The following is a 27,786-nucleotide window of genomic DNA, read 5'->3' on the forward strand; positions in this document are numbered from 1 at the left end:
CCTGGTCGTTGCAGTAATGTCGCTCTGCCACTAAGGGGAGTGATGTTATCTCTGATTGCACTAAAGGAGTTCACCTGACCAGGTATCACAGTCACACATTACACTTCACACTCCGGCCACCAGGGGGAGCAAAAGGCTCTATGTATTAGGCCACTCCTCACACTCTGGTAAAACTGAGGGTTGGACAGGAAGTTAGGGAGAAAGCAGCCTGGGAGAGCTCCAGGGAGGACCTGTCAGAAGTGGGTTCCTGGCAGGTACCTAGCAGAAAGGACAGATTGTTGCAGAGCCGCACCTGCACTATCTTGCGGCGACATCTTAAGAAAGGACACGAAGCGAAGTATATTGTGGAGAAGTGAGAAACGAGATCAGAGTACTAAGGAGGTAGAACCAGAAGGAGTCGTGCCCCTAATATCGCAGCAACGTCCTTCTGAGGCGCGTAGCCGGTGGCCGGAGCACCGAGGAAGTAACAGACTCTACACATTACTTCAAACAGCGGCAGGACAGTTAATTAGAGGTTGGCTGTCTGACCTAAATCACCTGAACGGACAATCGTGGGAGAGGGGCATCTCTAGGGTCCCAGAATAACTCCAGGCCTACCTGTCATATGGGTGCGTCCTAGCCATATTATACTGGGGGACGGAGAGAGAAAGAACGGATACGATAGTTGTGAGGACTATCCCGTGGTGCTCAGCAGGGAAGGACTACAATACACAGGCGCTAGAAGGTAGACACTGATTTCCACCTGCAAAGGGAACTCTGGATGTGCCTTCGGACCCGCCGGTCTCAGCCAGCCCTGTTAGCAGTGCTCTGGATTGCGGACCCCGAAGCCTTCAGTAAAAAGACTGCAACCCTGCATCCTTGTTATTCCTCGCGTTCTTCACCACGCACTATCACCTTTCATTGGACGCCCCTTAGCAGGGTCACGGACCGGGTCTAGCCACTGTGACAACCCCAGACCGAGTACCCCGCGGCCCTGCGTCTGGGGGCGCTCCAACTTGGCAACACGAACAGGATGTACTTAAGCCTGAAGAATCAGGTCATGTGTGCCTTGGAACTGTGATTGAACTGTGACTTATTGCAAAGACTGTGTATCGATATTTGTCGCCAAACCAATATCCGCCATTGCGGCGCCGTGTGGAGCGCGAGGGCAGGAGCCATAGCTTTGTGGGTGGAGCTGGCTGGAAAAGAGCGCGGAGCGGGAAGACGCGGTGAGGTGCCGATCCCGGAAGAGGAACCCCGACCCCGGCTCCGATCCCGGAAAAAGAACCCCGACCCCGGCAGGTTAGCAGAAGGGAGGAACGGCCATGTCGGATTCCGGGGGAGCGGAGGCGGCGGCCACAGCTGCAGACTCAGGGGCACTTCCAGATTCCGTGGCAGACGCAGCCACAAACCCGGTATCACCGCTAGATGCCGCGGGGCTTGCCGCTCTCATCAGCCAGCCGGACACTGCCGCAGCTACGACAGCCATAATTCCCTTCTCTATGCCGTACCTACCAGGAGCCGCCTGGCTCCCACGATATTCTGGAGAATCCCATACGTTAACTGACTTTAAAGAGGGGATTTGTAGCCTGCTCGAGTTTTAAGCCTTGACAGAGCCTCAGAAAGTTCATATGATAACCGGCCAACTCTTTGGAGCAGCATTGAGGGAAGTGAAGTCCTGGCCCATTGCGGATAAGAGAACTGCGCAACAGGTATTTGCAAAGCTTAAAACCACCTTTGACACCCGCACTGCTATGGAAATTAAATTGACGTTCTATGGGTGCAAGCAGAGGCCGCAGGATAGCTTACGGGACTATGCCCTTAATCTTCAGGAGGCGCTGCGAGCCATCAAGCAAGGTGACCCAAACAGCATGCAAGATGAAAATAAACTCCTGAAGGAGCAGTTCATCGAGGGGCTACTGTGCAGTAACCAAAGGGCCCAGCTACACTTCCTGGCCATGCAGAATCCTGACCTGACTTTTGCGCAATTCAAAGATAAAGCCATCCAGGCACTACCAGAGCGACAGCCCAGCCGTGCCACACTTCCTAGGCGTCAAGCCCTCACGTACCACCAGGAGGTGGCGCCGGACGCACCCGTTTCCGCCGAGGCCGATGCCCAGACCCTGGAAGACGACTCCCCTGCAGGACTGCGCCTCCAGATACAGGAGTTGACCAGGAGCGTTGCTGCCCTAGCCCGGTCCGTTCAATCCCTACAGGAGGCCCCCAAGGAGAAGATCCAGTTGGCTTCCAGACCGGAAGATGTCCCCTGGCAGCGACCAAGGAAAGTCCCGTCGACCAGAGGCAGAGACGACGATCGCTTTCATCAGGATGGACGACCCATCTTCCGCCGCTGCCACCAGGTGGGCCAGCTTGCAAGGTACTGTCATTTAAACGAGCAACCCCTGGGGCAGAGGGCCAACCCCCAGGAGTAGAACGGTCAGGCCCGCAGAATTGGAGAACCAAATATATTGGAGGGCGACCAGTTCTCCCCATCGTGATTGACGGTATCCCCATGAATGCTTTGCTGGACACCGGTTCCCAGGTGACAACTATGCCCTACATTCTTTATAGACGTTATTAAGAGGACACCGACATTACCCGTGGCCCCGATGATGATTTTACCATAATAGCTAGTAATGGTCAGCCACTGCCGCAAGTGGGGTATAAAGAGGTCACCATTAAGGTGGGGCGGGTAGAATTGAAGGCCCAGGGAATTGTCATTGTTGATATTGACCGACGTGAATGTAACCCCATGATGACCATCGGTACTAATGTCATAGAAAATTGTCTTGCAGAAGTTATTGTCTTGTTGCAGCAGGTAGCAGAGACAGCTGGTTACAGTGAACAACGTGCCCTGCAGAAAGAAATCAGAGCCCTAATGCGGAGACAGCAGGTGGAGCTGACTGGTGGTGAAATTGGCCGGGTCACAGTGAGTGATTCGAACCCCATTGCAATACTCCCCAGGAGTGAAATGTTAATATGGTGCCGGGCAGCCATAGGTCTCGGGGGCAAAGACTATCAGGCCCTAGTAGAACCTGTGTATTCAGATAATAGGCCTACCCTCCTGACAGTCAGAGGGGTGGTTGACGTCCGCAAGGGGAGGGTGCCAGTACGTGTTCTTAACTGTGGGAGGAAGAAGTCTACCTAACCAACAGGAGATCACCCACCCATAAAAGAGAGATACCGTCCTGTACCCGTAGCTCATTATCAGTGTGCCAAGGACATCTTACGAGAGATGAAGGAGGCTGGGGTAGTGAGAGACAGCTGTAGCCCCTGGGCAGCTCCATTAGTTCTCGTTAGGAAGAAAGATGGCACCATGAGGATGTGTGTGGATTATAGGCAACTAAACCGCATTACACATAAGGATGCATACCCCCTGCCTAGGATAGAGGAGTCCTTGGCTGCTTTAAAGTCTGCTAACTATTTCTCTACCTTGGATCTCACCAGTGGGTACTGGCAGGTTCCCGTGGCAGAGGCGGACAAGGAAAAGACGGCCTTCACAACGCCGATGGGTCTCTGCGAGTTCAACTACATGCCCTTCGGATTGTGTAACACCCCGGGGACGTTCCAGAGGATGATGGAGTGCTGTCTGGGACACAAGAACTTTGAGACCGTGCTGCTATATCTGGACGATGTCATTGTCTTCTCCAAGACCTATGAAGACCATTTGAAGCACCTGGCCAAGGTGTTTGAAGCTCTGTCCAACTTTGGCTTAAAGGTGAAACCGTCCAAATGCCATCTGCTGAAACCCAAAGTGCAGTACCTGGGCCATGTGGTGAGTGCTGAAGGAGTGGCCCCAGACCCCAACAAGGTCACGGTGATAAAGGACTGGCCGCAGCCCGGTAACCTCCACGAAGTCCGACAGTTCCTTGGGTTGGTGGGCTACTACCAGAGGTTTATCAAAGACTTCACCAAGAAGGCCGCACCATTGCAAGACCTGTTGGTGGGCCAACCCAAGAAACCCAAGGGTAAGAATACCCCGTTTGATTGGAAAGTCGGCGTTGACAGGAGAAGAGGTACTAGCCTACCCTGAATACCCAGGTCCAGAAGGGCAAGGAAAGAGTAATCGCTCATGCCAGCAGGAAACTTCGCCCCACTGAAAGGAACCCTGACAACTACAGTTCCTTTAAGCTGGAGTTCCTCGCTGTCGTTTGGGCCGTGACGGAGAGGTTCAAGCACTACCTGGCCTCAGCGAAATTCACCGTCTTCATAGATAATAATCCGCTAACGCACTTGGACACAGCAAAACTCGGTGTCTTGGAGCAGCGGTGGATGGCCCGGTTGTCCAATTACGACTTCACCATCAAGTACCAGGCGGGGCACAAGAATGCGAATGCCGATGCATTGTCCCGGATGCCTCACTTTCCTGAAACGGGGGAAGATCCAGAAGCATTTGAAGAGGTAGAGCTGCCCGCTTTCCATCACCCCAAGGCAACCCAGTGTTCCCATCAGGTGGAGAACAGGCACAGGAATCAACAGGGCGCCCCGTTGGATCCCCTGCCCCATCACAGGTGGACAGAGAACCAGGATGGCGACCCTGCGGTCCGTCGGGTGAAAGAGCTCCTGACGCAGGAAGGTTTGCATCCCGGCCCGGATGATCCACCAGAGGCATTACAGTTGTGGAAGGCAAGGGGCAAATTGTTTATCCACGATGGCAAGCTGTGCCAGAGGAGCATCGACCCACGCACTCATGAATTGGTATGGCAGATCGTGGTCCCAAGACAAGATGTGCCAATGGTCCTAGGAGCGTACCACGATGGGGCAGGACACTTTGGATGGAGGAAGCTGGAGAGGCTACTCCGTGGGAGGTTCTACTGGATTGGCATGAAGAAAGCCATCGAGAAGTGGTGTCGAGAGTGTGACCCCTGTAGCCTACGCCGGAAGGATCGTGACAGCCAACAGGCTCCCTTGCAGCCCATCATCACCAAACGGCTGCTCGAGTTGGTCGCGCTGGATCACGTAAAGCTAACACCTAGCCGGTCAGGTTATATCTACGCTCTCACCATCGTGGACCACTACTCCAGATTCCTGGTAGTCGTGCCGGTCAAAGATCTAACGGCTAGGACGGCTGCCAAAACCTTCCAGCAGTACTTCTGTAGACCCCATGGGTACCCGGAGAAGGTGCTGACCGATCAAGGACCAGCATGTGAAGCGGAGGTGATCCAGGAGTTCTGCAATTTGTACGGGTGTAAGAAGATCAGAACCACGCCGTACCATCCACAAACCAACAGGATGTGTGAGAAGATGAACCAAGTGGTGATCGACTTACTGAAGACCTTACCTGTAGAGGAGCGGAACTTGTGGCCCACAAAGTTAGCAGACTTGGTAGACATGTACAACCACATCCCGGTGAATTCCACCAACTGCACCCCAGCGTACCTGATGCGAGGAAGGTCTAGCAAGCTACCCGTCGATCTGGACATGGGGGTCCTGACCCCCGAAGATATATCGCCAGATGCGGATTGGGAAACCGAGAGGCAGCAAAGGTACCACAAAGTACAGGAATGTGTAGAAACAAGTCTCGCCCAAGCCCGACAAAAACAAGAAAGGGACTACAACCAGCATGCTCCCGCGACTCCCTTGTCACCCGGTGAGCAGGTACTCAAATGGAAGAGGAGACTACACAAGCTTGATGACCAATGGGAAGCGGAGCCGTATACCATTCTGCCCTCTGATTTCAACAATACGAAGGTCTGTCTCATCAGCAAAGACGGAGGGGAAACCTCAACGGCAATTTCCAGAGACCACCTTAAAATATGCCCTGATAAGCTGAGAGATGGGGAAACAGACCCTGGGACTTCTCCGCCCATGGAAGAGGAGAAGATGATACACACTGTTCTTGGCGATTTTCCCCAGTCTTGGACTCAAATAAATCAGGCCAGCAAGCCCTCCCTCTGCTATCGGTGAATCTGCCATGCCCACCATTAGCATTGGCAGCTCTGAGGACTCCAGCATGCCAGTGCTGCCCAGACTCACTAGAAGTGTAGCCAGAAGACGGTGCACTACACCAGCGATAGTAAGCCTAGCGGGCCCTGTCAGGCCAATAGCAACCCCTGCGCTGCAGAGGTCTACGCGTAGCACTAAGAATCAGACTCCACTTCGCTATAAAACTTGGGAGATATTAACGATAGTTGCTATTTGGTTGAAACTGTTTGTGTAAATATCTGTGTTACAGGTTTAAAAAAAAAAAATGGACAATGGTGTGATGGACAGTGAATTGCTCCAAAACTTTCACAGGGACCGCTTTGTTTACCCGGGGCCCCTGCTGTTCCATGGTTGCACCTACTGAACTGGGAGTCATGAACTGTGCATGACCAACCTTTTGCAACATTCAAGCGTCCTCACCTTCCATAACGGAAAGCACTGTTATATTTAGTGCCCATCAAGCCAAACCAACTTGTGGGAGGGGCTTCTGGAAGAATGGGGTGAAGTTTCTCCAGATTACCTCAGCAAATTAACTGCTAAAATGCCAAACGTCTGCAATGCTGTAGTTGCTGCAAAGGGAACATTCTTTGGCGAAAGCAAAGTTTGAAGAAGAAAATTATTATTTCAAATAAAAATCTTTTTTTCCAACCTTGTCAATGTCTGGACTACATTTTCAATTCATTTGGCAACTCATTTGATTAATAAAAGTATGAGTTTTCATGGAAAACACAAAATTATCTGGGTGACCCTAAACTTTTGATTGGTAGTGTATGTATTCATGTGTCTATTTGTATGAACTCTGTGTATACATGTCTTTATGTATGTGCTCTGTATATACATATATGTGTCCATGTGCTCTGTGTATACATGTGTCTGTATGTATGTTCTTTGTGTACACATGTGTCTTTATATGTGCTCTAAATATACATATACGCTTGTTTGTGCTCTGTGTGTACATGCATTTGTATGTATGTTCTCTGTGTATACATACATATACAGTATGCATGTGCTCTGTGTGTATGTGTATGTATGTGCTCTTTGTATACACGTGTTTGCAGGGTCAGACATAGTATTGGTACAATGTGTACAGCCACACAGGGCCCAGAGGTAAGGGGGCCCTCTTCCACCTTTAAATCAACAAGAAAGTTCTGTCACAGAAACAAAGAGAGACCATATACTGTTCTTGCACAGAAGCCCTCTTTCATTTGTGTCCGCCACTGTGTCGATCCGTATGTGCTCTGAGTATAGACGAGTCTGTATGCCTGTAAGTGCTCAGTGTACTATAAATGTTTGGATGTATGTGCTTTGTGTATATGCATGTATGTGCTCTGTGCATACATGAATGTTTGTATGTGCTCTGTATATATATCTGCGTATGCTTATATGTGTATACATGTGCTCTGTGTATATACATGTCTGTATATGTTTGTGCATGTGCTCTGTGTCTACATATATTTGCATATGTGCTGTGTAAACTTATGTCTATATGTACAGTATGTGCTCTGTGTATCCATGTGTGTGCTCTGTATCTATGCCTGTATGCATGTGCTCTTATTTTCTCTGTGTATTCATATATGTTGGTAAGTGCTCTATGCATACGTGTGAGTATGTATGAGCTCTATCATGCATGTGTGTGTGTAGGTATCTGCGTGTATGCATTATATGTAAAAAAAACTTCATACTCACCGCTCACCTCTCTGGCCCCTTCGCGTCTCACAGTCACCCATCCGGTTCTTGTTGCATCTTTGCATCGCAGCTGCTCATGTTAGGTCCTGACTTCTGTGTTTGACTAGGTCAAGGAGGGTTCTGCACATACGCCAGCAAGGTCAAGATGCACGCCGTGATGTAATGATGCCATAACTTTTCATGTCACTACATCATGACCTTAGCATGCTCAGAACCAGGGGCGGATACAGACAGCTTGTAGCCCCCGTGCAGGAAATGTGTCTGGGCCCCCCTCCTTTTAAAGTGACAAAGCTATATATATATATATATATATATATATATATATATATATAGCCACACACACATGCATGTATATATTACATAGTCTCCTTTAGCATGTATATTGCCATTTCTTATTATACAGTGCCCTCTCTTGTTATGTACAGCACCATCCCTTAAATATTGGATTATATAGAGCCCTGTTTTTATTACATACCATCCTGTCTTATCTGTATAATGCAATGATGGCTGATGGAGCATGGGAAAGCTTTTCTTCTAAAGGAGGAGCTGATGGACTGGTAGTCTGGTCACCGGCTCCTCCATCAGTAGTCATATCTAACAAGAGAGGGGACTATGTAATAAAAGAGGGTACTGTGAAAAACAAAAATAACAAGAATACACTATGTAAGAGATAGCACTGTACATAGTAGCAGAGGAAGCTATATAATAAGGGACAGGCCATATGTAACTAGAGAGGATGGTACGTAATAAGGGACGGTGTTAAGAATAACAAAAGAGGAAACTATGTAACTAAAGGTACCGTCACATTAAGCGACACTGCAGCGATATAGACAACGAGCCGATCGCTGCATAGTCGCTGTTTAGGTGGTTGGAGACGTCAAACACGGCAACAGCAGAACAATGCAGGAGCGATCCAGTGACGTCCTTATCGTTCTCGCTGGTTGTTAGCTCCATGAAAAAAACATTGCAGGCATCGTTGCTTTTGCTGTCAAACATGACGAATCACGCCGACCTGACAACCAAATAAAGTTCCGGACTTCTAGCTACGACCAGCGATGTCACAGCGGGATCCTGATCGCTGCTGCGTGTCAAACACAACGAGATCGCTATACAAGACGCTGCAACGTCACAGATCGCTGTCGTTCTCGTTCTAAAGTTGCTCAGTGTGAAGGTACCTTAAGGATGGTGTTATACATAATAAGTGAGTACATTATACACTAAGTGACTGTGCTATACATAAGTGAGTACACAAGCGAGTCCCCTCCCCCACCCCATGATTGCACTCTTCACCACCTCCATCATTGCTTTCTCCCCACCACCCCATTATTGCCCATTTCACCACCTCCATCATTTCCTCCTCCCCACCACCCCATCATTGTCTTTTCGACTGCCATCATCATTGCCTTCTCCCTACCACCCCATCATTGTCCATTCCACTGCCATCATCATTGTCTTCTCCCCCACCACCCCCATCATTACCCATTCCTCGACCTCCATCATTTCCTCCTCACCCATCATCCTCATCATTGCCCTTTTCGCCACCACCATCATTGTCTTTTCCCCCACCACCCCATCATTGTCCATTACACCGCCTCTATCATTTCCTCCTCCCCACCACCCCCATTATTGTCCATTACACCGCCTCCATCATTTCCTCCTCCCCCACCACCACCCCATTATTGATTTTTCCACCACCCCATCATTGCTTTCTCCCTCACCACCCCTATCATTGCCCTCTCCGTCAACCCAATCATTGCCTTCTGCCCCATCATTGTCCTCTCCTCCACCTACACACACAGCACCATTCACCTCTCTGCACACACACACACACATGCACACACATCACCTTACCTCACCTCTTTCCATGGTATCCTGAAGCACCATCGCCGGCAGCTCCCTGTCTCGCACAGCTGTGGCGCTGAATGATGATGTCATTCAGCCACTGCTGTGTGAGACAGGAAGCAGGACAGATCCATTCCTCGATGCCATTTTCTCTTGCAGGCAGCGGAGCTGCAGGGATTGCTCCCTGCCCACCACATATGAGGGCAATCTGGCCAGGGGCCCCCTGGAGCCTTGGGACGGATAAACTTGCCAGATTGCCCTCATTATTAGCCACCCTGCAGAGGCTCCCTGGAGCCAGTTGAACAGGCGTATGTCTGCCCATGCTCAGAACCCTCACCAGTTAAGTCAAACCTGGATGTCTAGGCCCAGTGTGAGAAATCCGGGGATTTCAGCGCGATCAGCAACGATCTCAAAATGCAGCGAGAACTGGACGGGTGAAGCGAGGAGCGAAGGGGCTGGAGAGTTTAGCGGTGAAGTGAGTATAAGGAATTAAAATAAAATAAAAAAATTAATGGTCTTTTACAGTTCAGTTTACAGCTTTTGCTGAATCCACACGAAGGTGAATTACAAAAATTCAGCATTTTAGGTAAATGTTGATTTTTGCACAATTCGAGTAGAATATAACTTCACTCAAATTTACTCACTCATCTTTATTGTGTATGTATATGCTCTGTGTATACATATGTATGTACATTATGTGCTATATGTGTTATTTTTGTACATATACTTGTGTGCGCATGTTTTGTGTATACATATAGGTATGCTCTGTGTATATATACATGTGTGTGTGTAACATACAGGGTTTGTGTCACGTGTGGTGTTTGTATATAGAATCAACATTTATAAATACTGGCAGATACTAGCTCATATGTATAAACAAGTCGGCAATCGCCCAACGAATGAGTTGAATGCCCGCCAGGGCCGTGGGGTACTCGGTACCGGGTCCGGTCATTATTAGAGGGGTGGTCATGGTGGCAGCGACACGGTCCATGGCCCTGGGCACCCAAGTAAAAGGGACGGTCTTTAAAGGGGTTTGAATAAAGTCTGTAGAATAGGAAATGTTCGTGATGCCACATGTGGTACTCGGTCAGGGGTGGCATTGCTTCCCACAGATGAAGCTGGGTCCCCAGGGCTCCCGATGTGTTTGGCAAGGATGGTGTGGTGCCGCAAATAAACGGAAGACACAGGGTTGCAGTCTCTTTACCTGGTTTACTGATGTAGACAGTCTCAGTCCAGAATACAAGCAACAGGTTTTGATGTGGTCTCGCCGGCCTGGAGGCAATAATGGATCCCTCTCCCAGGTGAGGTTTGTAAACCTTCCTTCTAGCACTCTTTTGTGAGGTCCTTGCTGCCTGTGGCTCCCTTACAAGGTCCTCTCTCTCCTGTCCTGGGACAGTACCCCATATGGTGGGCAATGCGAGCCTTTTTACAGGGTCTCTATCACGACCTGGGCTCTTTATGTACTGCTGCACCTTGGGGTGTGGGTGCGGACAGACTACATAAAGTCTTCTGCCCTCCGGTTCTGCTGTGGGACGAGAAGTGCGACACAGCCTCGAGCTCCCAATGCCTGGTTCCTGCGCTTCAGCTCAGTGGGTGCCCAATCACAGTTCCCCTCTGAGCTCCTGACTTCTCCTTTGCTTCTCCCCTCCAACACATGCTATCACTGCAACCCTTCTGGTTCTCCTCTGTCCTGGAGCTGCAGCTTCACAAGTGGCTGCACGGCCCCACTCTCTGCTCTCACTCCTCTCTCTTTCACTATCTCTGAACAACTGCCTAACTCCTCTTCCAGACCAGAATATATATATCTGGAGGAAGTTCCCCTGAATCCGGGTTCAGAGCTCCCTGGATTCAGAATGTGTTGCATGTAGATGTATTACCTGTTAAAGGGAATCCTCCTTGGCTCCAGGCATGACATCACCCTCCCCGAAAGAAAGGCAACATCACTGTAACAATCGGTTACCTGGGGCGTTACATGAGCACAATGATTTTCATTCATCTGGTGATTGTACTGTTAGTGTTGGAAGAAAAATCATTGTTCTCAGCAGCACATGGCCCGCTGTAAACTGCAGAGGTTCTGTGCCCATCATTCTTTCGAGGACAGTAAGCAAGCGCCAAATGACTTAAATTTTGTCAATCGTGGTTGTTAAGGCCCCGTCACACTTAGCGACGCTAAAGCGATCCCGACAACAATACGACCTGTCAGGGATCGTTGCTGTGTCGCTATGTGGTCGCTGGTGAGATGTCAAACAGTGAGATCTCCCCAATGACGCAGCAGCGATGCGGTGACCTGTAGCGAGCTGTACAACGATGTCACACGGCAGCTATTTCATGACAATTCAGACCTCAATGAGGGACGTCCTGTCAACGAGGTCGTTGGTAAGGTGTCAAACACAGCGATGTGTGCTACCCAGCGGGACCTCAACGACCAAAAAAAGGTCCAGGCCATTCCGACACGACCAGCGATCTCACAGCAGGGGCCTGGTCGCTGCTACGTGTCACACAAAGCGAGATCGCTACTGAGGTCGCTGTTGCGTCACAAAACTTGTGACTCAGCAGCGATCTCGCTAGCGATCTCGCTTTGTGTGACGGGCACTTTACTGAACTCAGCTCATGTAAATTAAACCTAAATGTTTATGTATGGTGATGCAATATGTTAACATTTGGGGCCCCACTTTTAACTTTTGCCCACTTTTAACTTTGTATAAAACCAGCACTGCCTATAAGTGTATTTAACATATACTGTAATTGTGACATATTACAAGTAATAATTTCAGCTACGTACTGCATTTATTCACTTTTCCTATAAAGTAGTTAATATTATATTGAAAACTGCTGAGCTGAAGAATGACTTAAAACACACAATGAAATATTATTGTAGTGGAGACTCTAAGTGGTTGAAATATGGCTGAGTCACAAAATTCTGCCCCCCACTCTCCACTCCTCTGCAAATACTTGTTGGATTTTACAGTGAATTATATTATGTTCAGTTGGCTCTGTTCTAAATACATAGGTTCACTTTAACTAGTTCCTTTCACGTTTTGTATGCAGTCCGATCTGTGGACAGCATTGTGTGGAGAAGAAGATGTTGAGGAGAATGATACTGTATACAGATTAGTGAGAAAGGATTCAATATAACTTGTATTTTATTCATTGACAACCCTGGTTTTTGCATGAATCCAGTGAGCGGTCCTGCTAAGTGATTGACAGCTATCGGCATGCACAGTCATAAAAGACTGTCAATCACTGAATAGAACCACCAACTGGACTCAGGGATTTCAATAAATAAAATACAAGCTACACAGAACCATTTTCCCACAAAAATGTATATCAGCTCCTCTGTTCTACAACATCCTGCCTGCAGATCAGATACCATTTTCAAAATTTCAGGTTCCCAATCTTCCCCACTGAATAGTGCTTCAATTCAGGAATTCACTATTGCACAATTTAAAAAAATATATAGACCCAGGACCCGATTCTTTAAGACTGCCATTTTGCATGCCACTCTTAATGAAAGGAAAACTTAAGTAATGTGCCCTTAATTGATGAAAAGGTGCACGCACCTTAAAACTGGCATGCACCTCAGCCAGAAATTTTACTTTCTGTCAAAATATATGCCACTAAAGAAGCATAAGTTTTGAATAATCAGATGGTCAGGCTTTGTCAAGCTCAGTCCATACGTCGCCCATCTTGGTGAAGCTGACTGGGAGTAGCATAAAAACCTCAAAAGTCGCAACATAATTCTGCAACTGAGGCTAGAGTCACACTAAATGTATGAAAAATTGGTCAGAGTCTACCTGCCGAGAGTTGCACGAGTGAAATGCAAGTTGCAAGTGTCATGTGAGTACAAAAGTGTAAAAAAAACAAACAATATTCCTCACCTTTCCGCAGAAATGATGATAATCCATTTGTCCCACTACGGGTCTAGCTCTGCAACATCTAGATGGCAGGCTGCATGGTTGCATGATGCGACCATACAGCCTGCCATCCAGCAGAGACAATGAGAAGCGTGTGCCCAGTGTCTCCATGTGAACTCCTATTCCCTCTCTGATGGCACCGTGAGCGTGAGAATGTTCTCCTGCTTGCGGTGCCATAGACAGATCCTGCGAGTTCACAACCAATTAACTCACTTCACCATTTTGACATAAACGCGAGTGCCGTGAGAACATTTTCCACCGTGCTAGCGCTGACGTCACATTTGTGGGACAAATAGATTATCATCATCTCTGCGGAAAGGTGAGGAATATTGTTGCTTGTTTTTTTAACTTTTGCAGATGACAATGGGATAGGCAGGGTAGTAAGTATAGTTTAATTAAGATTTATTGAAGGAGTCTGTGTCATTCTTTCAATTAAAGGACTTTATTCTGGGCGCCTGTGGTTTTATACTATATGACTATGGGGTTAGTAATTGGGGCATCTTATTGACACCTCTTCAGTGCTAACCTCGGGGCTTGATGTCACCTGACAATACAAAGGTGACATCCACCACCCGACTTGCCACCGCTTCAGGCCAAGTGGGAAGAGTGAGACTAAGTGCTAGATTTGGCACATCTTAGAGATGCGCCTTTTCTGGGGTGGCTGAGAGCTGATGGTTTTAGCATGTGGGGGGGCAGTATCCATGGCCCCTTCCTAGGCTATTAATATCAGTCTGCAGTTGTCTGCATAGCCTATGCTGGTTATTAATTATAGGTGGACCCTACTTCATTTTTTTAGGGTCCCTTATTTTAATAGCCAGTAATGGCTAAATATACAGCTGTTGGCTGATATTAATAGCCTGGGAAGCTCCATGGGTATTACCCCTTTCCCAGGCTATAAACATTGGCCCCTCAGCCGTCGGCTTTCCCTCTGCTGGTTAAGAAAATTACGCGGGAGCCCATGCCATTTTTTTCAGAAAAATAATCTTTTATTAACTAAATACATGTTCAATAAGCTGCACACACTGTACTAATTGTATTTGTCACTGACATCTGTATATCTACTTATTCTATGTGAATTTACTGTATGTAATCCATCTACTCTATCCTGTCTGCTCCTGCTGTGATTTGACACAACACGGCTGCTGAATTGACAGCTTTTCTTCTATCTATGCAATATATATACCGTATATATAGATATATATATGTGTTACTGACATCTATATATCAATGTATTCTATGTGTATATATCTATTCTATTCTAACCTGTCACTTTGTGATTTTACTGTATGCGGCAGATGAATTGATTTTCAAAGTACACCGCTGCGTAAAAACATAGTCCGAGTACTGTGCAATTTTTTTTTCTTGCACCCATAGACTTGCATTGGCAAATCTTGGTGACAATCGCAGCATGCTTTTACACGCATTACGAATACACCTGAGAAAATAAACGCTAATGTGACCTGCCTCATAGATTAACACTGGGCCAAGTGCTGTGCAATGTTTGTGACTCTGGCCTTAGAGTTTTTTTTCCAACATTTCAAGATCTTTTATGCCAGAAAACTGGTGAGAACACCTTCAGGCCCCTAGTCCTTGTGCCATAACGGTTCCACTACCTGACTTCTCATATTAAGGCAAGGGTCCCCATTTTGTGGCTCCGGAGCTACATGGGGCTTGTGGACACATTTTGAGGCTTGGAGCTGTCTGTCAGCTTAGTGTGTTAGCACCAGGTTTAGCAAACAAGTATGAAGAGAAGGTCGCTCGATGATGGTCTAGTCTTTGAGAGTATCTCTGCAGAAAAGATCAAATCTAGATGCTCTTAGGGTACCGTCACACTAAAACGACGCTGCAGCGATACGACAACGATCCGGATCGCTGCAGCGTCGCTGTTTGGTCGCTGGAGAGCTGTCACACAGACAGCTCTCCAGCGACCAACGATCCCGAAGTCCCCGGTAACCAGGGTAAACATCGGGTTACTAAGCGCAGGGCCGCGCTTAGTAACCCGATGTTTACCCTGGTTACCAGCGTAAACGCAAAAAAAAACCAAACACTACATACTTACATTCCTGTCGCGTCCCTGGGCGCTGTGCTTCTCTGCACTGACAGTGAGCGCCGGACAGCCGGAAAGCAGAGCGGTGACGTCACCGCTGTACTTTACGGCTGGCCGGCGCTCACCAGTCAGTGCGGGAAGCCGAAGGCGAGGGACATGACCAGACACCGGGAATGTAAGTATCTAGTGTTTTTTTTTTTTACATTTACACTAGTAACCAGGGTAAATATCGGGTTACTAAGCGCGGCCCTGCGCTTAGTAACCCGATGTTTACCCTGGTTACCAGTGAAGACATCGCTGAATCGGCGTCACACACGCTGATTCAGCGATGTCAGCGGGAGATCCAGCGACGAAATAAAGTTTCAAACGATCTGCTACGACGTACGATTCTAAGCGGGGTCCCTGATCGCAGTAGCGTGTCAGACACAGCGAGATCGTAAGGATATCGCTGGAACGTCACGGATCGTGCCGTCCTAGCGACCAAAGTGCCACTGTGTGACGGTACCCTTATACTGGTGATGGAAAGGTGCTTGAAGTTGGATGCAATTATGTGGTGACTGTACTTGATGCAAGAATGCTGAATGGGGGTAAGGTAGGAAACCCTTAATGTATGAATACTGCCTATAAGGGAGGGGAGAAAAAGATTTTGGTGTGCTTTCTGTGGGAGAGCTTTGCCTGCCATTATACCAAAAATTTGGGCCTCTAGATGTTAATACCAGGGGCATCTGGACGTGGCTTGCAATCAGCTCTTAAATCCGAATGTATCTCTCAAGGTAAGAAAGGCTGGGTACTGCTGTAGTAAGAAAGAGTGGGCAGAAACTGACGTTACTAAAGCTGCTGGATTATCTCCTGTGGTAAAAGAGGACCTTTTACAGACTGTCCAGGAATATACATACGGTTGGCATCACCAGTACGTGGTAATATAATCATATGAAGTCATTTCCATTTTCCAAATGACATAGCTTCACTAATAAGGAGTGCATGTGCATAGAGCAGAAAAGATTTTGATAATATGGGCTCAGTTTGCCTCATTCAAGCAAATGGCTACTCTGGAGAGGGGCTAGTTTCTTCCACAGGTCGGACGTGACTCGCCTGTTCAAGTCTATGGGTGTGCAAAAAAACTTTTTATCCCATTGTAACGTGGTGCGGGGCGGTACCTGTGAGTGAGATACTCATCTCTTGCGCCCTGGCATGTTACATGAAGGTGGGGGTCCTGGCTGGGTGTGTGGACTTGTGCTGTGAGGGCGCTACACCTGTGCAGGCCGCATGATGCTGGTCTTAACATACAATGCTTTACTAAATAGCCATTCCATGGCAACTATGTACACAGGATAGCGGGAGACTCGCGTTTCTTCATTAATACAGAGCATGCCAATGCAGTGTTATTACTTCCTCATCCTCACACATGACTGCCTCCACTGGAGTCATTTTCTTTACCACCACCCTGGTTATCACCACAGTCCAGTCAGTGCAAGGCATTTCCGCTTCTCGCGGTTCATGGAAGAGAGAGTCTGCCAATATGGCCGGACACAACTTCAAGCTCTCTGGTGCTTAGAGAACTCCCACCCAGGGCACTCACTTCGTCTCATGTTCTATAACATCCTGGCCCACTACCTTTAAGAGCTGTAAGTTACTCAGGGGCCATGTTGCTGGGTGTACCTTCTCCAGACCCTTCTCACGTGGTCACTCTGCTCTGCCACAGAACACCTACTGCATGCGCCTTGCTGAGCATTCAGATTAGACGTGTGCTCTAGCTGCAAGCTAGGCCCTGTATGAGCTTCTAGAAGGAAATTGTCTCTGTCCCTAGACCTTATCCCCTCCCACAATGGGCTAGACCCAACACTTAACTCTCTTACCCTACTCACTTTTGCTGCTAGGCAGAACTCAGCTTTCTCATAGTACAGTGCAAAAAATTACAACACACCACATCACAATAATGCATGACATTATATACACTACACTTTATATTATACGTTACACTGATGTATTCAAGAGGGACCAGGGCAATATAATAAATAAATAATAATCTTTGGTTTTATATAGCGCTAACATGTTCCACAACGCTTTACAGGTTGCATACATTATCATCGCTGTCCCCGTTGGGGCTCACAATCTAAATTCCCTATCAGTATGTCTTTGGAATGTGGGAGGAAACCGGAGAACCCGGAGGAAACCCACACAAACAGAGAGAACATACAAACTCTTTGCAGATGTTGTCCATGGTGGGGTTTGAACCCAAGGAGCTAACCACTGAGCCACCGTGCTGCAATATGTTCATCTCCTTACACCATACAGCTCTGGCAAAAATGAAGAGACCACCACATCAAACCCTGTCATGGGCAGCCCAGTCTCCAGTCCTGAACCCCATTGAAAACCACTGGAGTATAATCAAGATGAAGATGGATAGTCACAAGCCATCAAACAAAGAAGAACTGCTTAAATTTTTGCGCCAGAAGTAGTATGAAAGACTGGTGGAAAGCATGCCAAGACGCATGAAATATTGATTTCTGAACTCTTCCTGAGTTAAAACATTAGTATTGTTGTTTCTAAATGAGTATAAACATGTTTTCTTTGCATTATTTGAGGTCTGAAAGCAATGTTTTTTTTTTTGTTTTTTTTTAATTTTGACCATTTCTCCTTTTCAGAAAAAAAATACAAATTTTATTTCTTGGAAATTCGGAGACATGTCAGTAGTTTACAAACTAAAAGAACAATTTACATTTTACTCAAAAATATACCTATAAAGAGAAAAATCAGACAAACTGAACATTTTGCAGTGGTCTCTTAATTTTTGCCAGAGCTGTGTGGATCAACCATGTAGAATCCAATTTTTACGGATAAATTGCATCTCCTTAACATATGAAACTGTATTTGGTCTTTCAACTGCTTGCGCTAATGTATAAAAATGGATGCCATACGGATGTGCACAGATGACAATTAAGATGAAAATCATCTGTTTTTTTCTGGATGAGAACTTGATCCTAAATATATTTATTTGTACTGGTTTTGTATACACCTGAGGGTATGTTCAAGCTGTGTCTTTTTCGCAAATTTTGAGCCAGTCCACTTAAAAAATTATAGTAAAAGTTCTAATAAAATCAAAAGAATGGTCCTATTAATTTATATGGGAAAACAACTCGCTGTTCAGACTTTTGAATGTCTTTTAAACGCTTTAGGCTTTTAAAAACCACGCTATGGAGATACTGTACATTCTTCTGGAACATTCTGCTAAGAAAGAGGCCTTTCTGGGGCTTTTGGCTTCATTGTTTATTGGATTAAAAAATAATGCAAAAAAACACCCATACGATTGTGAAGAACGCTAAAAAATGGGGGCTGAATGAATTAAAGGTTAAAAAAATCTCCCAGAGAATGACCAAAAGTTAATAAAATAATAAAAAGAAACCTTCAGTTTAGCAAAACTACAGAGAAAGGAAACAATTTCTGAAGCGTGTTTTGTTTGAAATATGGACGTTTATCACTGCTGGAAAAAGACAGTGTGAACATATACCATTAGTGCCAATATTTTTTTTAAAAGTAGTGATTTAAAGAATACCCACACTTTTTTTTACATAATCTTGCCCAGCAGTGAAAAATAAACAAAAGTGTAAATGCTCTTAATGTAAAATGTTATAAAAGCACTCTGATGAAGAGTTTTATGCCCTCATCCAGTCTACAGTCATGGCCAAAAATATTAACACCCCTGCAATTCTGTCAGATAATACTCATTTTCTTCCTGAAAATTATTGCAATCACAAATTCTTTGGTATTATTATCTTCATTTAATTTGTCTTAAATGAAAAAACACAAAAGAGAATGAAGCAAAAAGCAAAACATTGTTCATTTCACACAAAGCTCCAAAAATGGGCCAGACAAAAGTATTGGCACCCTCAGCCTAATACTTGGTTGCACAACCTTTAGCCAAAATAACTGCGACCAACCGCTTCCGGTAACCATCAATGAGTTTCTTACAATGCTCTGCTGGAATTTTAGACCCTTCTTCATTGGCAAACTGCTCCAGGTCCCTGATATTTGAAGGGTGCCTTCTCCAAACTGCCATTTTTAGATCTCTCCACAGGTGTTTTATGGGATTCAGGTCTGAACTCCTTGCTGGCCACCATAGAAGTCTCGAGTGCTTTCTCTCAAACCATTTTCTAGTGCTTTTCGAAGTGTGTTTTGGGTCATTGTCCTGCTGGAAGACCCATGACCTCTGAGGGAGACCCAGCTTTCTCACACTGGGCCCTACATTATGCGGCCAAATTTGTTGGTAGTCTTCAGACTTCATAATGCCATGCACACGGTCAAGCAGTCCAGTGCCAGAGGCAGCAAAGCAACCCCAAAACTTCAGGGAACTTCTGCCATGTTTGACTGTAGGGACCGTGTTCTTTTCTTTGAATGCCTCTTTTTTTCTCCTGTAAACTCTATGTTGATGCCTTTGCCCAAAAAGCTCTACGTTTGTCTCATCTGACCAGAGAACATTCTTCCACAACGTTTTAGGCTTTTTCAGGTAAGTTTTGGCAAACTCCAGCCTGGCTTTTTTATGTCTCGGGGTAAGAAGTGGGGTCTTCCCGGGTCTCCTACCATACAGTCCCTTTTCATTCAGACGCCGACAGATAGTACGGGTTGACACTGTTGTACCCTCGGACTGCAGGGCAGCTTGAACTTGTTTGGATGTTAGTCGAGGTTCTTTATCCAACATCCGCACAATCTTGCGTTGAAATCTCTTGTCAATTTTTCTTTTCCGTCCACATCTAGAGAGGTTAGCCACAGTGCCATGGGCTTTAAACTTCTTGATGACACTGCGCACGGTAGACACAGGAACATTCAGGTCTTTGGAGATGGACTTGTAGCCTTGAGATTGCTCATGCTTCCTCACAATTTGGTTTCTCAAGTCCTCAGACAGTTCTTTGGTCTTCTTTCTTTTCTCCATGCTCAATGTGGTACACACAAGGACACAGGACAGAGGTTGAGTCAACTTTAATCCATGTCAACTGGCTGCAAGTGTGATTTAGTTATAGCCAACACCTGTTAGGTGCCACAGGTAAGTTACAGGTGCTGTTAATTACACAAATTAGGGAAGCATCACATGATTTTTCGAACGGTGCCAATACTTTTGTCCACCCCCTTTTTTATGTTTGGTGTGGAATTATATCCAATTTGGCTTTAGGACAATTCTTTTTGTGTTTTTTTTCATTTAAGACAAATTAAATGAAGATAATAATACCAAAGAATTTGTGATTGCAATCATTTTCAGGAAGAAACTGAGTATTATCTGACAGAATTGCAGGGGTGTTAATACTTTTGGCCATGACTGTATATACGGTATATGTAATGTATTGTAAGTGTGGTTATATACTCACCGATCTCTCCTTCTTGGTTTCCAGGGCTTCTCAGGTCCTCTTCTCACTCACATGACTGAAATTCAAACTTGCCGGATCACACTGGGGTTTATGTGTGAGCTGGAAGTTGGTTTTACAATATAAGGAGCCATATTCTTATGCTTGATATACTTACACTAGATAGTGGCCCGATTCTAACGCAACGGGTATTCTAGAATATGTATGTAGCTTATTTATGAAGATTTAAGAATAATGCAATGAATACACAGGATTTTCCGGGTAAAATATATACATTATCAGTGAAGCGGTCTTTAAATCCCGCACCAATATCACTGATTGGTCGCGGCCGGCCGGGCACGACCAATCAGCGCAGCGGGATTTAAATCTCGACCCAATAACACTGATTGGTCGTGGCCGGCCGGGCGCGACCAATCAACAAAGCGTGGTTCAAATCCTGTGCCAATTCGCGGCCGGACTGCGCCTGTTGCTGATTAGTCGCGGCCGGCCGGACGTGACCAATCAGCGAAGCGGTATTTAAATCCCGCGCCAATATCACTGATTGGTCGCGGCAAGCCGGGCGCGACCAATCAGCAAAGCGTGGTTCAAATCCCGCACCTATTCGCGGCTGGACTGTGCCTGTCACTGATTGGTTGCGACTGGCCGGGCGCGACCAATCAGCAAGGCGTGGTTCAAATCCCATGCCAATTCGCGGCAGGACTGCGCCTGTCGCTGATTGGTCAAGCGCAGCTGGCGAGACCAATCAGCGACGTGGATTTCCGTTACAGACAAACAGACAGAATTAGACAATTACGGTATATAGTAGATACCCGATGCGTTAGAATCGGGCCACCATCTAGTATTCATATAAACATTGGTGCTTACATTTATGTTTTAACCCATTGGACACACTGCCATTGTTTTTCTCCTGTCTTTATTTTAAGAGTCAAAACTTTATTAGTCATCTATCGCTGTATGACAGCTTGTTTTCTACAGGATGACTTATAGTTTTCAAAGACACCATTTATTTTACCATATAATACTTAAAAACCAGGAAATTTTTTTTTCTCTCCCTTACACACTGTCATCCATATTGTTCTCTCCCTCACAGACTGTCCTCCATGTTATTCTCTCCCTCACACACTGTGCTCCATGTTATTCTCTCCCTCACAGACGGTCCTCCATGTTATTCCCTCCTTCACAGACTGTCCTCCATGTTATTCTCACCCTCACAGACTGTCCTCCATGTTATTCTCTCCCTCACAGACTGTCCTCCATGTTATTCTCTCCCTCACAGACTGTCCTCCATGTTATTCTCTCCCTTACACACTGTCCTCCATGTTGTTCTTTCCCTCAGACAGCCCTCCATGTTATTCTCTCCCTCACACACTGTCCTACATGTTATTCTCTCCCTCACATACTGTCCTCCATGTTATTCTCTCCCTCACAGACTGTCCTCCATGTTATTCTCTCCCTTACAGACTGTCCTCCATGTTATTCTCTCAAACATACACTGTCCTCCATGTTATTTTCTCCCTCACAGACTGTCCTCCATGTTATTTTCTCCCTCATAGATTGTCCTCCATGAAATTCTCTCCCTCACAGACTGTCCTCCATGTTATTCTCTCCCTCACACACTGTCCTCCATGTTATTCTCTCCCTAACAGACTGTCCATGTTATTCTCTCCCTCACAGACTGTTCTCCATGTTATTATCTCCTTCACAGACTGTCCTCCATGTTATTCTCTCCCTCACAGACTATCCTTTATGTTATTCTCGTTCAAGTATATGTATGTAGTTTATTTATGAATGCTGATTGGTCAAGGCCGGCCGGGCGTGACCAATCAGCGACGCTGGATTTCGGTTACAGACAAATAGACCCTTAGACAATAATATATATATATAGAAGATTGAAAAGGAGACCTCTGATTCCCACACAAACCCCAGTATGACCCAGAAAGTCGGTATTACAGTCACATGAGTGAGAGGAGGATCTGAGCGACTCTGGAAACCAGGGAAGTCAGAGATTAGTGAGCATATTAATGCACAAAGGCTACGTTCACATTTGCGTTGTGCGGGGCTGCGTCGGCGACGCACCGCACAACGCAAACAAAAACGCAACAAAACGCACGCTAAAACGCTGCGTTTTGCGATGCATGCGTCCTTTTTTGCCGAAATCGGGACGCAAAAAAAATGCAACTTGCTGCTTTTTCTGCGCCCCACGCTTGCGGCCAAAAAAACGCATGCGTCGCAAAACGTAGCACAACGCATGTTTATGCGCCCCCCATGTTAAATATAGGGGCGCATGACGCATGCGTCGCTGCAGCGTTTCCCGATGCTGCGTCGGGAAACGCTAATGTGGACGTAGCCTTACACTACATTATAAAATACACATTCATTTAGACAGGTTGAAGACAAAACACTTCACTGGAGTGCTTCTGTAACATTTTACATTAAGAGTATTTACACTTTTGTTTGTTTCACAGCTGGGCAAGATCACTGTATGTAAAAAAAAGTGTAGGTATTCTCTAAGGTCCCATATCTGTTAAAGTAACATTGGCCAAACCCGCTGACATCACCAGATTTCGCCCACAGTCTAATGTGTGTGTGGGGCACCTTGACTCTCCCATGACATATGATGGAGGAGGAGATGAGGATCCGGCATGTCCAACTGCAGAATACACCTCAGCAGTGCCACAGGCTGATCACCACCATACCACACCGCATTGCTGCAGTGTAAAACCACTGTGCCTCGGACCGCGGAGAGCATGGATGGGCGTGACTAAGTAAGCATCGGACTATTCATGGTGAGGTTAGACTTGGTGCCAGGTGCCACTCCAGGACAGACCAACGGATGCTCGGCAGCTGGACCGGGAAGTACAGACTGCATGGTGCAGAAAGCAGTTTGAATCAGAGTGCAGCAGGCAGAGTGCATGTCAGTGTGCAGCAGTTAGGATCTGCACCAGAGTGCAGCAGGCAGGATCTACGCCAGAGTGCAGCAGGCAGAGTGCGTGTCAGACTGCAGCAGGCAGGATCTGAACCAGAGTGCAGCAAGGACTGGAACGCAACCTTACACAACTTAGACTGCAGAACAGGCAGGTTGCTCAGGTACCACCCCATTGGGGAGGAAGCAACATATACATAATGCCCCACAGCCATTGGCTGGGGAGGAAATAGCAAGTGCATGCGCTGAACCTTTAAGAGGGCGGGAGTGTGCGCGCATGCTCTATGGACATGGCTGGAGTCCTGGCTGGAGGCACTGACCGCAGCGCGGGTGAGTGAAGGGACACGCCGGAGAGCCTGCCTGTCAGCAGGGATCCAGCATGGTGCTAGCAATAATATGAGTTTCACTTTTTGTATTGAAGAAATGAAATAAATTAACTTTCTGATGATATTCTAATTTTGTGAGAAGCTCCTGTATGTCTGCCTGTGGATCTCATAGCAAATACAGGAGGGATCGGCAGAGGGAGAAACGGGAGAGCTAGCACCAAATGAATGATCGGCCAAACTATTATTCTGCTGACAGCTATCTAAAGTGTAGTGGGAGCTTTATTCCAAGTAAGGATACAAGGATCATTTCTCATGCAGGCTTAGGGTACTGTCACACTATAACATTTCGATCGCTACGACGGTACGATTCGTGACGTTCCAGCGATATCGTTACGATATCGCTGTGTCTGACACGCAGCAGCGATCAGGGATCCTGCTGAGAATCGTAAGTCGTAGCAGATCGTATGGAACTTTCTTTCATCGCTGGATCTCCCGCTGTCATCGCTAGATCGGTGTGTGTGACACCGATCTAGCGATCTAGCGATGCGATCCAGCGATGCGTTCGCTTGTAACCAGGGTAAACATCGGGTAACTAAGCGCAGGACCGCGCTTAGTTACCCGATGTTTACCCTGGTTACAAGCGTTAAACTAAAAAAAAACAAACAGCACATACTTACATTCTGGTGTCGGTCAGGTCCCTTGCCGTCTGCTTCCCACACTGTGACTGCCGGCCGTAAAGTGAAAGCAGAGCACAGCGGCTGTGCTTTCACTTTCACTTTACGGCCGGCAGTCTGTGAGTGCGGGAAGCAGAGGGAAGCAGATTGCAAGGGACCTGACGGACACCAGAATGTAAGTATGTGCTGTTTGTTTTTTTTTAGTTTAACGCTTGTAACCAGGGTAAACATCGGGTAACTAAGCGCGGTCCTGCGCTTAGTTACCCGATGTTTACCCTGGTTACCCAGGGACCTCGGCATCGTTGGTCGCTGGAGAGCTGTCTGTGTGACAGCTCCCCAGCGACCACACTACGATTTACCTACGATCACGGCCAGGTCATATCGCTGGTCGTGATCGTAGGTAAATCGTATAGTGTGACGGTACCCTTATACAAGATGTTAGCAGGATCTGAATACATCAAGTCAACAAGGAACCACATTTAATCGGATAAGATTTAGAAAATAAGATTTCTGAATCTGCAAACAATAGAAAGTGGTTATGTAAATGAATTGTGTTAATGCTATTATACTAACAGGCTTATCCTTGTAGCCCACAGAAGAAGATCCTGTTGGACTCAATACTAAAGCTTCCATATAAAGGAATTATCTGAAAGTATTCATTATTTTAAAAATGCAGGTTCAAGGACAAAGGGATGAAATACACATAACAGTGCAGGATACAGGGCAATTTCATTGTTACTGAAATTATATATTCATAAACCATTAAATTAGAGAGAACATTGTTGTCTGCCTTTTGCCGAGTTCTTAAACCACCTTACAGCTCAGTATTAAACCTTCACAATTGAGGGGCTCACTGTATGGCAGACAGTGGGGGATTTCGCATTAGCGGCTCTGCAGGGATGAAGACCGGGCCTTTAGGTCAAGGACAGATAACAGTTCATGGGCTGAAGATCACGAGGTAGCAAATACTTAACATTACATAAACAGGCTGCATTGGAGTTTAAGTATTCTGCTGACCGAACGTTTATCCTGCTTATAGTACCTTGTGTCAGAAATATTTATTTCTACCGTTTTCAAAGGGTTATTCAAAATTGAGCTGCATCACTGAAGGAAGTGGGTGCAGAGGATTTTTCCTTGTGTTGACATTGCATAGGTGTACATATACATTGTAGATTGAAGGTTTACTCCCATGGGCAGTAAGTTAGCACTGTAGTCTTGGGGTCCTGGGTTCAAATCCTACCAAGAACAATATCTGCAACAACAACATAGATTTCCTCCGGGTACTCCGGTTTCTGACCACACTCCAAATATTGATAAGGAATTTAGATTGTGACCTCCAAGGGAACAGTCATGATGTCTGTAAAGCACTGTGGATTTAATGGCACTATATGAATAAAATAAATAAAGTTTTCATCTATGCAAGTGTTAGGCGTTAATTTGTGGATCTTTGGGGATTCAACTGTAAGGAGGTTGCTTTCCCTGCTCCTTGCCTGGAACCACTTAGTCAGACAGCTGGGTTGTTGGGGGGAAGACTTTCTGCCTGGACAGAGGGGACCAGGTGACTGCTGGGAAGAGAGAGGGGTGTGGTCAGAAAAAGAGCGGGAGAGCAGAGAGTGCAGCGCGCCAAAGAGAGGGCAGGCTGCAGCGCCGTGCTCCCCTAAAGGTAGTGCTCCCCGTGAGGGGACTGAGGCTGAGATACCCACCATAGTGAAGGCTGTATGTGAGGGTGTAGACTCCGAAGCCTCCTGAATCAGAGAAAACACTTCCCCTGACAGCTCAGAGACAGTGACCCGGGTGCAGCCCCGGTGACCGCAGTGACAAGCAAAGATCCCTGAGTGTGATAAGTAACTGCCCAGTGTGTGTGTGACATCGTTACTACAGAGAAACTGCCACACACATACAGAGACTCCTGCAGCAGTGACCGAGACTGTGCTACTTCCTGATTTCAGTTTCACTTTGAGGAGGAAAGGCTGCAGAGGCTTAACCCCGGAGTCTCCAGTTCGTAGGAGACAGAGAAGAGACTTCAGGATCTTCAAGCGCTGCTGGTGACTGTATCCACTTTGGGATAAGGACCCTCAAGTCAGGACCTCCCTGGATTGATAAGTTACCAGAACATTCGTTAACCGTTTGCGATTCCGCTTAGCTGTTTACTGTTTGCTTTATCTCTATTAACCCCGTTTACTCCCTGCGAGGAGAATCTTACTCCTGTTAATAAATTCCCCTCAACAGTTGGTCTGTCTGTTCCGTGGTGACATACTCAACCCTGTGCTCTATTACACAACCACTGGTACTGCTGGGAAAAAGCTGCCATTCTCTAGCAGTCACACAGAGAATGAATTGAGTGGTGATGTGCATGTGTGGCCACCACTCCATTCTGACAGAGCCTGTTCTGGGGATCTCAGTGGTTGGACCCCATAGATCAGAAATTAGTAACATATCGTATCTCAACTTTTGATTATAAAAATAACAATTTAAACCACTAGGCCCAGAAAGAGAATTATGATAGCTAGAGACCGAGTGTGGTGACAGAAGTGGCAGAAGAGAGCACATAAATGGAGGAGTCTTGGCACCGATCTGGTGCAGACTTACTAAGTGTGCTGAAGGTCTGTTCAGCACTTAGACCAGGGCCTATGATCCAATGGCAAGCTTATCTCTCTGTAGAAAAGGATGGGAGACCTGAGGCTGTGTTAAACAGGAGGCTGAGAGTCATAGTGTGGCCTTTGTGGTTGTCAGAGAGTGAACAAACTTTGGAAAGGGAACTAGCATGGCTGCTTTGTCAATCAAGACCTGTTAGTGTATATCAGAGTGGTGATTTTTGAAAGAACATTAAAAACAGAATACATGAGAATAATGGTCTCAGATGGACAGGGCCTTTGTAACGTTCGAATGTGGATCACGGTCAGGGGAGAGCCTGTAGGGGCGTAACTAAGCGCCCACCTGGTTCTTCACTAGAGCCCCTGATGGTGTGGTTAGACTTGAACCCAGGTGGATGCCAGGTGCTACTTCACGGCAGACCCGGGAACCGCGGAAGCTGACCCCAGAGGGACAGGGAAACAGAACCGGAGCCAGAGTAACTGTCTGGACAGGAACTGGTAACAGTAGAATAGGACCAAGTT

Source organism: Ranitomeya imitator, chromosome 6 (genome assembly GCF_032444005.1).
Source record: "Ranitomeya imitator isolate aRanImi1 chromosome 6, aRanImi1.pri, whole genome shotgun sequence".
NCBI classification, from domain to species: Eukaryota; Metazoa; Chordata; class Amphibia; order Anura; family Dendrobatidae; genus Ranitomeya; species Ranitomeya imitator.